The sequence below is a fragment of the Triticum aestivum genome, chromosome 4A (assembly GCF_018294505.1).
Source record: "Triticum aestivum cultivar Chinese Spring chromosome 4A, IWGSC CS RefSeq v2.1, whole genome shotgun sequence".
Taxonomy (NCBI): Eukaryota; Viridiplantae; Streptophyta; class Magnoliopsida; order Poales; family Poaceae; genus Triticum; species Triticum aestivum.
The window spans coordinates 252,124,603-252,139,851 of NC_057803.1; positions in this window are offsets into that span (position 1 = coordinate 252,124,603).

The following is a 15,249-nucleotide window of genomic DNA, read 5'->3' on the forward strand; positions in this document are numbered from 1 at the left end:
TGCGTCTCATGATCAGAATCATCTCCACCATGTTCTTCACGTGTAATAAGAGCCAAAGTCTCCTCATCATAGTCACTAGCGGACTCATATCCACCATCCGCGGTAGCAATCATCACACGCGGAGATTTGCATTCTCTCGCATAATGACCTCCTCCCTTACAACGACGACAAATAATATCACTTGTGTGCCCTGTTGATGCCATGGAAGAAGCAGAACTCTGTGCAGGCCCAGCAGGTGCGCTCTTGGCAGATAATGGTGGTTGTGCCTGTTTTCTTGTATCACGACTGGAGGAGACACCTGATTGAGGTGCTGGTGCAGTTGAAGTAGAAGATGCACGCGGTGTCCATGATGAAGGTCGGCCTGCAGAAAAGTTAGTTCGCGCCAATGCTTGTCGATCCTGCACTTCACGTTCAGCTTTACAAGCAAGATGGAATAAACGAGTGATATTAGTATACTCCTTATAGTCTAGAATGGTCTGAATCTCTCTATTTAATCCACCCAGAAAACGTGCAAGCATAGCTTCATTCTCCTCAACAATACCACATCTAATCATGCCAGTTTGTAATTCCTGATAATATTCTTCTACAGAATTTTTTCCTTGTCTTAAGCGCTGTAATTTCTGAAGCAATTCATGTTGATAATATGGTGGAACCCAACGAGTACGCATTGCAGTTTTCAAAGAAGCCCAAGTAGTTGGAATGGGATATAATCTACAATGTTCAGACCACCATACACATGCAAAACTAGTGAAAGCACAAACAGCAGCGGCAACCCGTCTCTCCTCGGGATATTGTAAACATGTAAATCGTTGTTCAGTTTCTAACTCCCAAGTAAGATATATATCAGGAACATATCTACCCTCGAAAGGTGGAATATTCAATTTCAGTTTAGGAAGATGGTCATGATCTCGTACCTGAGGGAAAGCCCTACCATTGTGATTATTTGCATGTGGACGACCTGGTGGTTGTGGTGCAGGTGGTTGCACGTAGTTCTGATTTTGAGCAACCTCATCCTCGTAATCTCCCACATAATCATCCTCCTCCGCATCAGCAACAGGAGCCACAGAAGTATCAACAGCGGCACCAACAGTTTGGCCAAACGCAAGAGGAACACGGCTCGCTCGGCGGAGATCTATTTCGCGACGTGGAGGTAGTCGTTGTTGTTGTTGTTGTTGGAGAGGTGCGTTAGGTGCAGCGGGTGGTGGTGGTGGAAGACGCGCGAGCAATTCATTAAACTTGTTATCGAGCTTTGTTTCGAACATCTTCTCCATGCCATCTATCTTCTCCATGGCCTCTTCAAATCTGTTTAGCACATCTTGCACCTGTCCACTCATCATTTGCTGAAATTTATCATGCAAATCCTTATTCGTCATGTTCTCCCAGTCAGTCTCGTCGGCTTGTGATCCTGGCATGGTTAGCAGCAATAGAAACACACAAGAATATGATCCTACAGACTACTAACAAGAGGTGGTGGTGGGTGTCACAAATCCGTCAAGCAAATCTCAAATTCTTACCAGTTCTTACCCAGCAGCAGGCGGTGATCAGCAACCGTTGTAGTCAAAAACTCTCAAAGCTTGGATAGAGCGATTACCAGGGAGAGTCAAACGCACGACGTAGATGTATGTGGAGCTGGGAAGGCTTATAATATGGTAGCAAAAAGGGTCGGCAATAATCAATTTAGAGATGCAAAGTTGAATAAACGCTCAACGACGGTACTGTGCTGGTCCTAGGCTAGACTGTGCTAGAGACGCGAGCCTAGAACACCAACAAAATCATGGCGCGGCACGTAAACAAGGGAAAAGCACACTCTGGATTTTTTTTCGCTCTTTTTTTTGCGCTGTTTTTTTTGCGCTGCTTCTTTTTTTGCAAAAAATCACTATAATGGCGAGTGTCTCAAAACTCTTCCTACGTCAAACTGACAGGATGGGCACGAAATTTTTTCGACCAATTTTTTTTTTCGACTGCCCTGACCCAAAAACTGGAAACGGGTCAAAAAAACTTCCTATAATGGCACCTGTCTCAAAACACTCAGAAACACCTAAAAATAGGATAGCCAGAATTTTTTTCGAAAAATGCGTTTTTGAAAAATTTTGGGCCTAAACGGAGGGTGGTTTCCGGACTCTTTTTTTTCTGAAACCTACTCCGGCAAGGAAACACGAATCGGAATCTAGATGGATCTCGAAAACAAACCTAATATGACAAGAACTCGGATTGGTGGTGGATATATGGTAGTAGATGGCAGCGGTGGTGGTATATGACAGCGGTGGTGGTATATGGATACGGATTCGAAGCGGTGGCGGATAAGTGGCGGTGGTAGATGGCAGGGGCGATGATGATGGTGCGGCGGCGGCGTGACAACTTATGACCAGAACTCGAAACTCTAAAAGACTAGACTCTAAGACCAGCAACTAGACACGACGATGCAACCGCAAATTCAACAAAGCAAAACCCTAAAAAGATTATGCAAAGGCTCAGATTGGTTCGGATATGATGAACTAACCCTAATTTTTTTGTGGCTTTTTCGTGGACTGTAGGTATGAAGAACAGACTCGATCTAAACTACGAAAAACTGTAAAATCTCACCAAGCAACCTAGAAATCTGATACCACTTGATAGAGGCAAAGGTGTCCCGTCTTTCGATGAGATGATGGATATCGCTTTGGTGGCAGTCGACTTTGACGATCCGACTACGAACGTGCGAGGACGTCGCGCCTTAGCAATCGCTAAACCAACTCCGAGAGGTTATTGACCACGCCGGAGCACGATCAACCTAACCACGAGGGTCTGTTTCCTGCGAGCAAACAAAGAACAAGCAAGAAACTGAGATTGCAATCTGGATATTGCGAATATAATATGAAAGCTTTATTGATCAAGGTGGGGTTCTGTGACGCCTTTGTCTGGTCGTTGAACACAAACAAAGTACGCGAAGTTGCAGATATGGCGAACTTTTAATCTAAACAAAACCCAAAGTCTAAACGATGCCCTAAGGGGTGTATATATGGAGGAAGAGGGGGGAATTTCGTGACCCTTGGTGGAGGGGTCCGAAATCAACCCTATCTCTTGTTTCCCCACACATACGGACTCTAAAAATAGCCTATACTTATGTATTTCGAAATTACATGGGCCTGGCCCAATAATAAGGTGACGCAACACCTATAATAGCCTCGGGACGAAATTTATGAAGTGGCATCTTGTATATTTCGTCCAAGGCTTCATGCACCCATTATGGTGGCTTCAAAGTCCTGAAATCATCACTTGTAACTCCGTTCTTGTTCCCCTTGCGCATTCCATCATCTCCATGCTTGTTCTTAATCCAATGTTCATCCTTCTCCAAGCTAGGCCCTTCATTTGTAAGCAAAACAAATGTATCCAATTTAGGCAGCATCATATTCTCATGAACATTAGAATCATTACCAAGAAACGAAAGTACCTGGTAATTTAGTTGGCGTGCGCGAGCTCTAGTAATTGGTCCAGTATTTATAGCAGCAGGGGCTGTGGGTGTAACAATTGTATTGATGTCCTCATCACCATGGGTCGCAAGCGAATCAGGTCACAGCAGTGGACGACGGCCCCAGCACGGCAGCCCCCCTCTCACCAGGGGAAGCGCATTGGGGGCTGCGGAGGAGGAGCCAGGAGCAAGGCCCCTCCCCGCATCGTATGGAGAAAGGCGTCGCCCGGAGGTACGTCCTCTGCCGGGGAGGCACTAGCGAGCCTTCCCCCGGCAGAGGGCCCGTGGTCGTCGAGGGCGCCGCTAGCGTCCCCTTTGCCCCTTGGTATCGTCTTGGTTTCTGGAAGACCCAACGGTGGTCGAGGGCGGCGCAAGGCGGGCCCCTCGCCTGGCGATATGAAGTAAGGCTCACCGCTGTGAAGGTCTCCGCTCATGACACTCTCACATCATAATGGGTGGGGCTGTACACGTCCCGGAGTCTCCAGAGTGCCGCCCTCGGGCCTGGGGCGCTGGCCGTCGACATTGTCCCCCAATGACTATGCTCATGGCCTATGAAAGCACTTAGCTCCGCGCTGGTGAGAAGACTCGAAGACAAGAAGACACAGCCATTTGCTTTTGACCTCTTTTCTGTAGCTCAGATTCGCAGCTTATGATCTTGAATTGAAGTTGCATTTCCATTGGCAATCACGGGGGTCATCCTTTCTTGTTCGCGTTGATTTCATGAGTTTCTGGATTCGTGTTTTGATTGAGATTTACGTCCGCTATCTTCCCCCCCTTTCGAAAACCTTGCGAGCGGGGGCTGGCAGCGCTGCACACGCACTATGCATGCATCTCGCCATTACTGGCGCTTGCTTCTCGTGAGGCCCCCTCGGGAGGACTGGCTGACCCCTCAGGAAACCAAAACCTCGCAAGCTCGTGAGGGGCTCCTCTCAGAAGGAATGCACGTCCACAGCAACCAAACCAGTTTGAAGCTCGGCTAAACCAAAGTAAGTTACAACATCAAGCCCGCCAGAGGTGTTGCGAGCACCCAAAAGCACGCTTTATGCTTAGCCTAAGGAATGAAGTAGTAGTCTATTTACAAGAGGGGCTTCCCCTCTCCAAAATGCTCTTACATCGTGAGGGGTCGTACCCAAGCTTTGGCGTGCAGGTTCAAAATAAAGGAGCGAGGGCTTAGCCGGACATATCGCTCACCTCGCCCCCCGAATCACTTCCGGACAGGCTGCTGGCGCCGTTGCTGTCGCTGTCTACATCGCCGTCAGCCACTCCACCATCAGCCACACCGCCATCAGCCGCGCCGCCATCGACTACATCGCCCTCATCCGCCGCGACCACCACCGTGTCATCATCAGAAATAAAGGCCCTAACCAGAGCGTCCAAATTGTCGTCCACCCAGTGCGCGAGGTTGCCTCGGATGACCGCGGGCACGGGGGCAATGGCGGAGGCAAAATCAAAGTCAGGATAGGTGTTCAGGAGATGGGTGAAGATGCGAGAGAATGTGCGCCCAAGAAGGCCATGCTCCTTTCGTCCACAAGCTCGCAAGCCCTCTCAGCACAGCTCTCCAGGCGTGTCACAACATCAATGAAGAAGCGAAGATGGCTGGCGTAATCCTCGGCGTGGGGATGAGGGGCATGCTCATTGCAGATGGTACCAAGCGCCCGGTTAGCCTTCGTCCTGAGGTCCCGAAGCATGGGAGCATGCTCGCCTAGTAGGGTCTGTCGGCGAAGTGCCTCCTCCCTGCTTTGTTGCGCTAAGGACTCGGTGCTGACGACCCGCCGTTGAAGAGAGAGCAGCTCGACACGGGCGGAGGCCAGCTCGGCCAGCACCAAGATTAGGGCGGCTGTGGCGGCTTTCTCGCGCTGTTCCGCCTCAGCCAGCCCTGACCTGAGGGCAGCGGTCTTGCCCACACCTTCAGCTTCCACGAGCTTCATCTTTAGGTCGTACCTACCAGCAAGATCCGCGCGAGCCTTGGCCACCCTGATGTCGACCTCCTCCTGGGCCCTGGCCTCACGCGCGCCGATAGCATCCTCTATTTGGGTGACTTGGCACTCCCTTATCTCCAACCGCTCGAGCTCAAGGCTGCGCTCCGCGGCCTCCAGCAACAGTGCTTCCTCGCGCCTCAAGATCTCTTCCTCGTTGGACGGGGCGCCCTTCATCAACGCCAGGGCAACTCTGCAAGCCTCCACCTGCTGCTCCAGGGAGGCGTTCAAGGCCTGGAGCTCCCACCTGTGCTCCTCGGCAGCCGCGTGGCGATTGTCCGCTTCTCTGGCCTCCTCCAATGCCCGGGCGCTGGCCTCTCACGAGGTTTCCAAGGACGCCTCGGCCTTCGCATCGGCGTGCTCGCGCTGAAGGCGCCCAAGGGTTATAGCCATCTTCGGCCAATGCCACTCCTCCGCCAGCCGAAGGCCTTCGGCTTCACGGTGAGCGTCAATGTCCGCGAGTTCTCTGCCGAGTCAGCTCATCGCCCATCGCCTCCTAAAAGAGCTCATGGCGGACAACACTCTGCTCGTGTGCAAACTTAAGTGCGCAACCAGGTACGTCCCCCGCAGCAGGGGTGGCTGTCGGATCACGGGTTCCGGCAAAACCCTTAAGGTTCGAACACTCGGGTGCACGTGAAGATCTCCCCCCCCCATCAATCCGCATCCTAAGTTAGCCTAGATCTCACGAACTAACTCGACGAACTCGCAACACAAAGGACACAAGATTTATACTGGTTCGGTCCACCATTGTGTTGTAATACCCTACTCCAGTGTGGTGGTGGAGGTTGAGGTGTTCTTGTGCTTGGTGCACTTGTGTGGCTGAGGATGAACTTGATCCTTTCGTCCTCTCCCGCCTATGGTGGTGGCTAGTCCTATTTATAGAGGCCCTGGTCCTCTCCCCAAATATTGAGCGGGAAGGGAGCCAACAACGGCCAATTTGAAAGGGGGCAACTAGTACAAGCTATCCTGACAAAAGGTGGTCTTCGCCGGCCAAAGGTTCTGGTGGTGACGCCGTCCTGGGCTCCATGGTGACCTCCGTCTTGCCGTTCTTCTGGTCTTGGTCTCGTTGCACCAATATGGAAACCTTTGCTTGATGCCTTGGTACTCCGTGCCTCGCTTGCCCCCTTAGCACCAAAGAGGAAACAAGGACGCCGCGCGCGCTGGCGCCCGCCTGGTCTCGATCATCATGGCTCATGTCACGATAACCTTGCGAGGTTTGCCCGACCTTGAACTCTCCGCCCCTCACGAGCCAGCCTGGCGAGGCCACTCCTGAGGAGGTCTTGTGTCGTCCGCCTCGCGAGGCTTGGCCCCTCGCAAGGGTCTTGTTTCCTTGTTGATGAAGATGGGTCGTACAGGCCTGCCAGCAAAGCCACGCCGTGGGCCGCAGGTAGGCATGTCTGGGGACCCCCGTTCCCAGAAGCCGATAGTAGCCCCGGGGCCCAAGGCGCGCTCGGGCTTGGCTTCGAGGCGAAGCCAATGGTCAAGTGCGGAGCGCCGCGGGCCCCATAGCATGCGGCCTCGGTCGACACGTGGCGGTTGATTGGACGTGGGCATCTCCGCTTCCCCACGCTGCCTTGATACTCGCCTGGCTAAACAGCCACCGCGATCTACACAGTTATTCTTCCATCGCTTGCACCATTCTCCTCCAATTCCTCTGCTTCCCCCAGACTCTGCTCCTCTTTCCAATCTGACCTTAGCCCTGCTCGCCCCATCGCCATGGCACCGACGCAAGTGGATAAAGGGAAGAAGCCTTTGTCTTTGGCTAGTGCGCCCCCGGCTGCCGACCCCGCAGTAGACCGATCGCGGGTGCTCAACGATGAGGCCATGGGCAAGGTGCGTCCCATGCTCGCATCCAGCTTCAACGAGTGGTGAGAGACGGTGGCTTGGCTTGCTTCCCGTGCTCGCATTGACCGGATGGCCACTAAGGTCCCCTTCTTCATCGATGCCCTCTAGGTCGTCTTGGTCCCTCCTTTCTCCGCCTTCCTCAACGCGGTGCTTTCCCATTATTAGATCCACATGCTGCACCTTGATCCCCAATCCGTGACCCTGCTTGCCGTCTTTTCCTTCGTTTGTGAGGCCATGGTCGGCGTTGCTCCTTCCGTGGCTCTTTTCCGCCACTTCTTCTCGCCGCACCTTATTGATCCTAGGCAGAGCTCTGGGTGCCTGAGCTTTCAAGCCGTGGCGGCGATGGCCGGCGATGGGATTGACTTCGAGCTTCCACCATCTGCGATCGGGTTCCGGACACGGTGGGTGTTTGTTGACGCAGGAGTTCTCAGCCCCCTGCTCTCTTCTCCGTCTGAGCTCGCCATTCCTAACTCTGCTTGGTGCCACCGGAGGCTTGCCGATCCATGCCTTGTCCCGGTCTGGCTGAGGTTGAGATGGCTCAAAGACCTTGGCATGACTGCGCCTATGGTGGTGAGGGAGTTTGTCCGGCGCCGAATTGCTCCGCTTCAGCGCAACTCCCGGGCAATGTGGGCCTTGATCAGCAGCCAGGACCACATGAGACTTCAGGAGTCTAAGCTCCGCCATGAGTCCCGGTGAACGGTGTTTGAGGTCCTGACGGGCGTCCCGTTGCCGGACGACTTGCCGAGGAAGAGTTTGTGTTTTGTACCATTTCTCGAACAAGATGTCCTTCGTGGAGCAGATGCCCTCCTTCGACGAGTGGGGGTTGCACCCAACTAGCCTCATGGGGCACCGCGAGAACTCCATCATCATGGTTCATTTCCTCGACGTTGGCGCAGAGCTCGCCCCTAGTGTTGGTGCCGGGGAGCGTACACCCCTGGGGCCGATAGTGAAGGTGCCGAGGTGCTGATGCCACCCAGAGCTCCCGAAGCATTGACCTTGGGGTCTCGTGACTCTTGCCCTGGGGCGGCGGTTGAAGGGGCGATGCAGCCCGCGTCTCCCACGGCCGAGGCTCCTGAGGCCTCGGCAAGTCATTACAAGGTAGAGCCGGCCAGCTCTCCTCAGTCTGGCGCTTCTGAGGCTACCCCTCCGAGCACTTCTCCAGTCGCGCCTCATGTCGGCCTCCATGTCCAGCACTTCGGCCGGCTGTGCGTGGACTTCGCAGAACTCCGCAAGAGAAAGGGGTCCCCAAGCTGCGGCAGCGGCACCTTTGGGCCATTGAAACGGAGGAAATATATCGCCATTGACGAGTAAGTACCTTATCTTGGTGATCATCTGTGTGTCGCTTTCCTTCCTGACGATTGTCCCCTCAGGACCCCTTCTGCCAAGGCCGTAAAATCTCCTGAGAAGCAACTCCCTCTCATCCCATTGCACCCGCCAACCCCAGCGCGGCAGGCTCATGCGCTTCCCACAGCATGGGGTCAACCGCTGGAGATGGCCCATCATCAAGGCGCCTTGAGCTTGCGCCTTCGCCGTCCTTCCTTCGCGACCTTGCTCGGAGCGCAGCAAGCATGCCAAGGGCTCCTCCCCTGGTCACGGCCGGCAGCTGGCTGGCTTCGATCCTGGGGTCCTCTTCAAGCAGCGGGCCCCATTCAGTTCGGGCCCCTCAAGAGGGCCGGCTGGCGCCTGGGGCCGCGCCAGCCCCCAGCCCCCTGCGGAGAGGGGGCGCACCCCGCCAGGTGTCACCCACAGCCCTCGTAGCGGAGGGCGAGATGGGTTGTGCGCTCGAGTTCGAGCACGAGCAGAGCGTTGTTCATCATGAGCTCTTCTAGGAGGCGATGGGCGCGATGAACCGACTCGGCGAAGAACTTGTGGGTGTCGATGCGCGCCTTGAGACCGAGGGCCTTCGGTTGGTGGAGGAGTGGTACAAGCTAAAAGTGGCCATCAATCTCGGGCACCACCAGCGTGAGCTGGATAACATGAAGGCCGAGGCTTCCCTTGCAGCCTCCCACGAGGCCTGCTCCTGAGCTCTAGAGGAGGCTCGTGAAGCTGACCGCCGTCGCGAGGCCACGGAGAAACGCGCATGGGAGCTCCAAGCCTGGAGCGCTGTCTTGGATCAGCGGGTGGAGGCGCGCAGGGCTGCGCTTGCATCGTTGAGGGGGTCGCTCGCCGAGGAGGAAGAGATCCGAAAGCGTGAGGAGGTGCTGGCGCTGGAAGCCGTGGAGCATAGCCTTGAACTCAAATGGCTGGAGATGAGGGAGCGCCAGGTTGCTCAGGAGGAGGACGATGTCAGCGCGCGCAAGGTCAGGGCCCAGGAGGAGGTCAACCGCCGGGTGGCCGAGGCTCGCGCGGATCTCGAGAGCAGGCACAACCTGAAGCTGAAGCTCGTGGAAGCCAGGGCCGCTGGTAGGACTGCTGCCCTCAAGTCCAGGTTGGTCGTGGTGGAGCGGCGCGAGGAGGCCATCGCATCAGCCCTGGCCTCGGCACAGGCTGAGCTGGCTTCCGCCTGCGCCGAGCTGCTCTCTCTTCAGCAGCGGGTCGCCGACGCCGAGTCCATCGCATGGCAGAACAGGAACAAAGTGCTCGAGCGGCGGACGTTGGAGCGTGTGCACGCCCCCATGCTCGAGGACCTCAGGAACAGGGCCAACACCGCCCTGGGCCATATCTACGAGGAGAATGCTCCTCATCCCAATGCAAACGACTATGCCAGCCACCTCCACTTCTTTGGGATGTGGTGACGCGCCTGCAGAACCGTTCTGAGAGGGCTCGCCAACTTGTTGAGGAGAGGAGTGGCAGTCTGCTCGGGCACGCGTTCTCCCGCGTCTTCAGCCACCTCCGGAATATCGACCCCGACTTCGATTTTGACGCTGCCATTGCTCCCGTATCGGAAGCCATCCGGGGCGACCTGGCGCATTGGGTTGAAGACAATGTGGATGCACTAGTCAGGGCCTTCGCTTCCGATGACGACGGGGTAGTGGTTGTGGCAGACGAAGGCGACGTGGTTAACGACGGCGACGCCGGCGCTGGTGAAGGTGGGGCGACAATGACGATGGCGACAGCGACGCCAGTGGTGCATCTGAAGGTGACGTGGGGGATGCGGCGAGCGACATATTCGGCTGATCCCTTGTTCCCCTGCTGTTTACCCTGGAAAAACTTGGGCGTGTCCCTGGAAGATTGTAAGAGCATTTTGAGAGGGGAGCCCCTCATGTAAACAATCGTAGCTTTTATCCTTCTATGTCAAATTGAATACACGTCTTCACGAGCTTACGCATGCCGGGGCAACGTTGTTGTTTCGCTTTACCTTAGCTTGGACGAGCCCAAAACCGGCCCAAGAGATTGCGGGTTTTTGAGAAGCTCCTAAGGAGTTCGACGACACACCCGAGGGGGCCGTGTGATAAGCAAGCGTCAGCCACGGCTTGGCGTGTGCGTGGCTCGTGTGCTTCGTGCCCAGCCCGGCTCGCGAGGGGCCGGCAAGGGGGGAGCGACTGGCGCGAACTCCGAAATAAGGCAAGAACTAGACTGCGAGAAATAGCTCGAACGAGAAAAGGCATCCCCCTCGCGCGCATCAAATAAAATTCAACTTCAACTTAAATCCAAATCCAGAAGGCAGGATTACAGAAAAGAGATCCAAAGCAAATGGCCGCATCCGGCGCCTAGTCTAGTCGTTGACGTCTTCTCACCAGCGCGGAGCTAAGTGCTGCTACTGGGCGTGGGATGGAGCCCAGGAGGCCCGAGGGCGGCTCTCCTGAGGCTCCGGGGCGTGTACAACCCCACTAATTATTACGTGAGAGTGTCACGGGCGGCGATCTTCACAGGCGTGAGCCTTACTTCATATTGCCTGACGAGGGCCCCGCCTTACGCCACCCCCTACCACCGCTGGGATGACCGGAAACCAGGACGGCCCAACGAGCGTAGAGGGGACGCCAGCGGCGCCCTCGGTGACCACGGGTCCTCTGCCGGGGGAAAGGTCGCTGTCGCCACCCCAGCAGAGGGCCTACCTCCGGGCGTTGCCTTGCTCCGTGTGACACGGGGAGGGGCCAAGGCCCCTTCCACGCAGCCCCTAGCGGGTCTCTCCTGTCGGGGCGGGCATTGCCTTGCCGGAACCATCGTTTGGTGCCGTGACCTGGTTCACCTGTGACTCATGGTTAGCGTAAGCTTGCCCCTGAGGGATTAATGGTACCCTATATTTGTCGTCCACGGCGCGGCCGGCGGGGCTCTCTTGCGGCTCCTGGAAGGCTTCAGCTCCTAACGCCTCCTCCTCCCATCTTGGCCCGAGGAATGAGCCGGGGTCATCCTCCAGCGTGTACTCCTGCTCCATCATGCGGGGCACATAGGCCTCCGAGGCCGCTGCCCCGAAGACCTCGCCGAAGTGCCCCACGCTCCATGTCGCTCGGCCCATCATGCTGTCCTGAGGGTGGCGGGATGGTGCTCCGATGAGGCCATGTGCGAGGACACTCGTGCCCGTGCCCATCCAAGGTGGCACGGATGCGAGGGGACGCCCTCCGCCATGGACTGCACTGATGTCGACGAAGCCCCCGCGTGCACTTGGGGGTACGCGGGCGCGGCAGGGCCCGCAGTGGGATCCTGCCGCTGCCTGGGGCATGAGCTGGTAGCAGAAAGGCGGTGCTCCCGTGGCCGCCACGTCCAAGAGCTCGGCGACGCGTTCCAGCAGTGCATCTCGGCCGCTCTCCATTAGTCGGCACCACAGCAGCTCCCATGCCACTGTGAACGCGGCCCGCATGTTCGCCTACTCTCTCTAATGTGCGGTGCCGTCGCTGCGGCGTGGCTGGCGGCCCTTGCAACGGCTCACGTCTGTCGGGGAGTAAGAGCAGAGGGTGAGTGGCCGCACCGCCCACGCCCCGCGGTGCTTGGGACGCGTGCCGCCTGAGACGCGGGGTTGAGGACTTCCTAGGCGGGCGGCACCGCCCGGGCGGGCCAGGCTGCCCATCGGTCGTCGTCAGCCCTCGGGTCGCCGGACATCGGAAACACGGAGCGTCGGCGGATCGACTGGTGAGGAAGAAGCTCCGACGCACCCCTACCTGGTGCACCAAATGTCGGATCACGGGTTCCGGCAAAACACTTAAGGTTCGAATACTGGGGTGCGCGCGAAGATCTCCCCCCTATCGATGAGCGGCCTAACTTAGCCTAGATCTCACGAACTAACTCGATGAACTCGCAACACAAAGGACACAAGATTTATACTCGTTCGGGCCACCATTGTGGTGTAATACCCTACTCCAGTGTGGTGGTGGTTGATTGACTCTTGGGCTGAGGATGGATAGTACAAGGGGAAGAACAGCCTCCTGAGGTTGAGGTGTTCTTGTGCTTGGTGCACTTGTGTGGCTGAGGATGAACTTGATCCTTTCGTCCTCTCCCGCCTATGGTGGTGGCTAGTCCTATTTATAGAGGCCCTGGTCCTCTCCCCAAATATTGAGCGGGAAGGGAGCCAACAACGACCAATTTGAAAGGGGAGAGCTAGTACAAGCTATCCTGACAAAAGGTGGTCTTCGTCTGCCAAAGGTTCAGGTGGTAACGCCGTCCTGGGCTCCATGGTGACCTCCGTCTTGCCGTCCTTCTGGTCTTGGTCTCATTGCACCTATATGGAACTGTTTGCTTGATGCCTCGGTACTCCGCGCCTGCGCTTGCCCCCTTAGCACCAAACAGGAAACAAGGATGCTGCGCGCACTGGCGCCCACCTGGTCTCGATCGTCATGGATCACGTCATGAGAACCTCGCGAGGTTTGCCCGACCTTGAACTCTCCGCCCCTCTCGAGCCATCCTGGCGAGGCCGCTCCTGAGGAGGTCTTGTGTCGTTCGCCTCGTGAGGCTTGGCCCCTCGCGAAGGTCTTGATTCCTTGTTTAAGAAGATGGGTCATACAGGCCTGCCAGCAAAGCCATGCCGTGGGCCGCAGGCAGGCAAGTCTGGGGACCCCCGTTCCCAGAATGCCGACAGTGGCCGACAGGATCCGAAGCGGCTCACCCCCTCTGGCAGGGGGCTGGGGCCTGGCGTCTCCCAGGACGCCGACCGGGCTTCGGCAGGGGCCCAGATGGGTCGAGGTCCATCGCTCGAAGAAGGAGCTAGGATCGAGGTCCTCCAGCCGCCGTCCACAACCAAGGGAGGAGCCCTAGGAACGGTTGCCACACCCCAGGCGAGGCCACGAAGGAGAGACGGCGAGGGCGCGGGCTCCAGGCGCCAAGCTAGCGTGCATGCCCCTTCGACCGACCTCGCGCCGGGTGCAGCATGCTGGCTTGGGGCATTCAAGGCCAGCAGGGAATTCGAGGCAGGAGAAGGTTGGTTCCCGGGAGACCTCGCTGCCTTAGCAGAAGGGACCCTAAGGAGCCACAGTCAGGAGGAGAAGCAACACTCGAGAAAATACAAAGACAAGGTACTCACTCATCTATGGCGATATACTTCCTCTGCTTCAACAGTCGGAAGGCATCACTGCTGCAGCTTGGGGACCCTTTCCTCTTGCGGAGCACATCGAAGTCCAGATGGAGCCGGACGAAGCATTGGATGCGGCAACCAGCGCGGGGCACGGTTAGTGAGGCTACCGAGGAGACGGCATCAGGAGTGACGGGCTGAGGAGAGCCCTCGGGCACCGCCTCATGATGGCCCGCTGAGACCTCGGAAGCTTCGGCCTCAGGAGCAGCGGGTTGCGTCGCCCCCTCAGCTGTCACCCCCAAGCAAGAGTCCCGGGCTCCTGGGGATGGCACCTCGGGATCCTCGAGCAGCGTCGACGCCTCAGCACCCGCACCTCCTGCCTCCAGCGGTGCTCGCCCCCCTGCGTCCACTCCTGGGGCAAGTTCGGCGCTGGTGGCAAGGAGGGGGACCACGAAAATAGTGTTCTTGCAGGGCCCTTCAAGGCTGACTGGACACAGCCCCCATTCATCCAAGGAGGGCATCTTCCCCGCGAACTCCATCCTGTTTAAGCAGCAGCACAAAAGACAGCCCTCCTGCGGCCTGTCAGCTAGCGAAGGGTCGCCTGTCAAGACCTCGAGCACCGTTCTTTGTGCCTTGAACGGAAGCCCCAACTCCGGAAGCCTCATGCGATCCTGGCCGTCGGACAGGGCCCACATCGGCCTGGAATGGTGCTGGAGTGGGGCGACACAGCATCGAAGGAACTCATTCATCACCATGGGCGCAGTCACGCCGAGATCTTTCACCCTCTTCAACCAGAGCCAGACGAAGGTCAGGCGGGGGTCAGCGAGCTTCTCGTGTCCCCAGTCGGAGCTGGGAACAACGGGCGCTGAGGGGGGCGAGAGCAAGGGGCTGAGCACACCGACGTCCATATACACCCACTGGTCCCGAAACTCGCTTGTGGATGAAGGAAGCTCAAAATCAATCCCCGAGCCAGCCGTCGTAGCCACGGCCTAGAAGCTCAAGCATCCCGAGCACTACCGAGGGCTAGTCAGGTGCAGCGAGAAGAAATGGCGCAGTAGGGCCACAGAGGGGGGAATGCCCACCATGGCCTCGCGGAATTAAGCGAAGACGGCGAGAAGGGAGACTGATTGGGGATCCAGGTGCAACATATGGATCTGATAGTGGGAGAGTACGGCATTGAAGAAAGCAGAGAAAGGAGGAACCACGCCAGCCCACAGGGTGTTGATGAAGAGTGGAACCTCGGTGGTTGTCCTGTCGACGGAGGCGCGAGATGCAGGCCAGGCCGCCATCCTCCCCCATTCATTGAAGACAGCGGCGAGCGCAGGGCGAACCTTGTCCATGGCTTCCTGGTTGAGCACTAGTGACCGGCCAACGGCGGGCTCAACGGCCGGGGGCGGCCCGGCTGAAGACTGAGGCTTCTTCTTTTCCTTCTCCATTCGCCGGGGCGCCATGGCAAGGAGGAGGGCCAATCTCGGGACAGATTGGAAGGGAGGTTATTCTTCTGGAAAGGCAGGAGAGTCGGAGGGGCGCATCACCAGCAATGGGGGATAACTGTGTAAGTCACGGTGGCCGCCTAGCCAGGCGGATATCAAGGCTGTGCG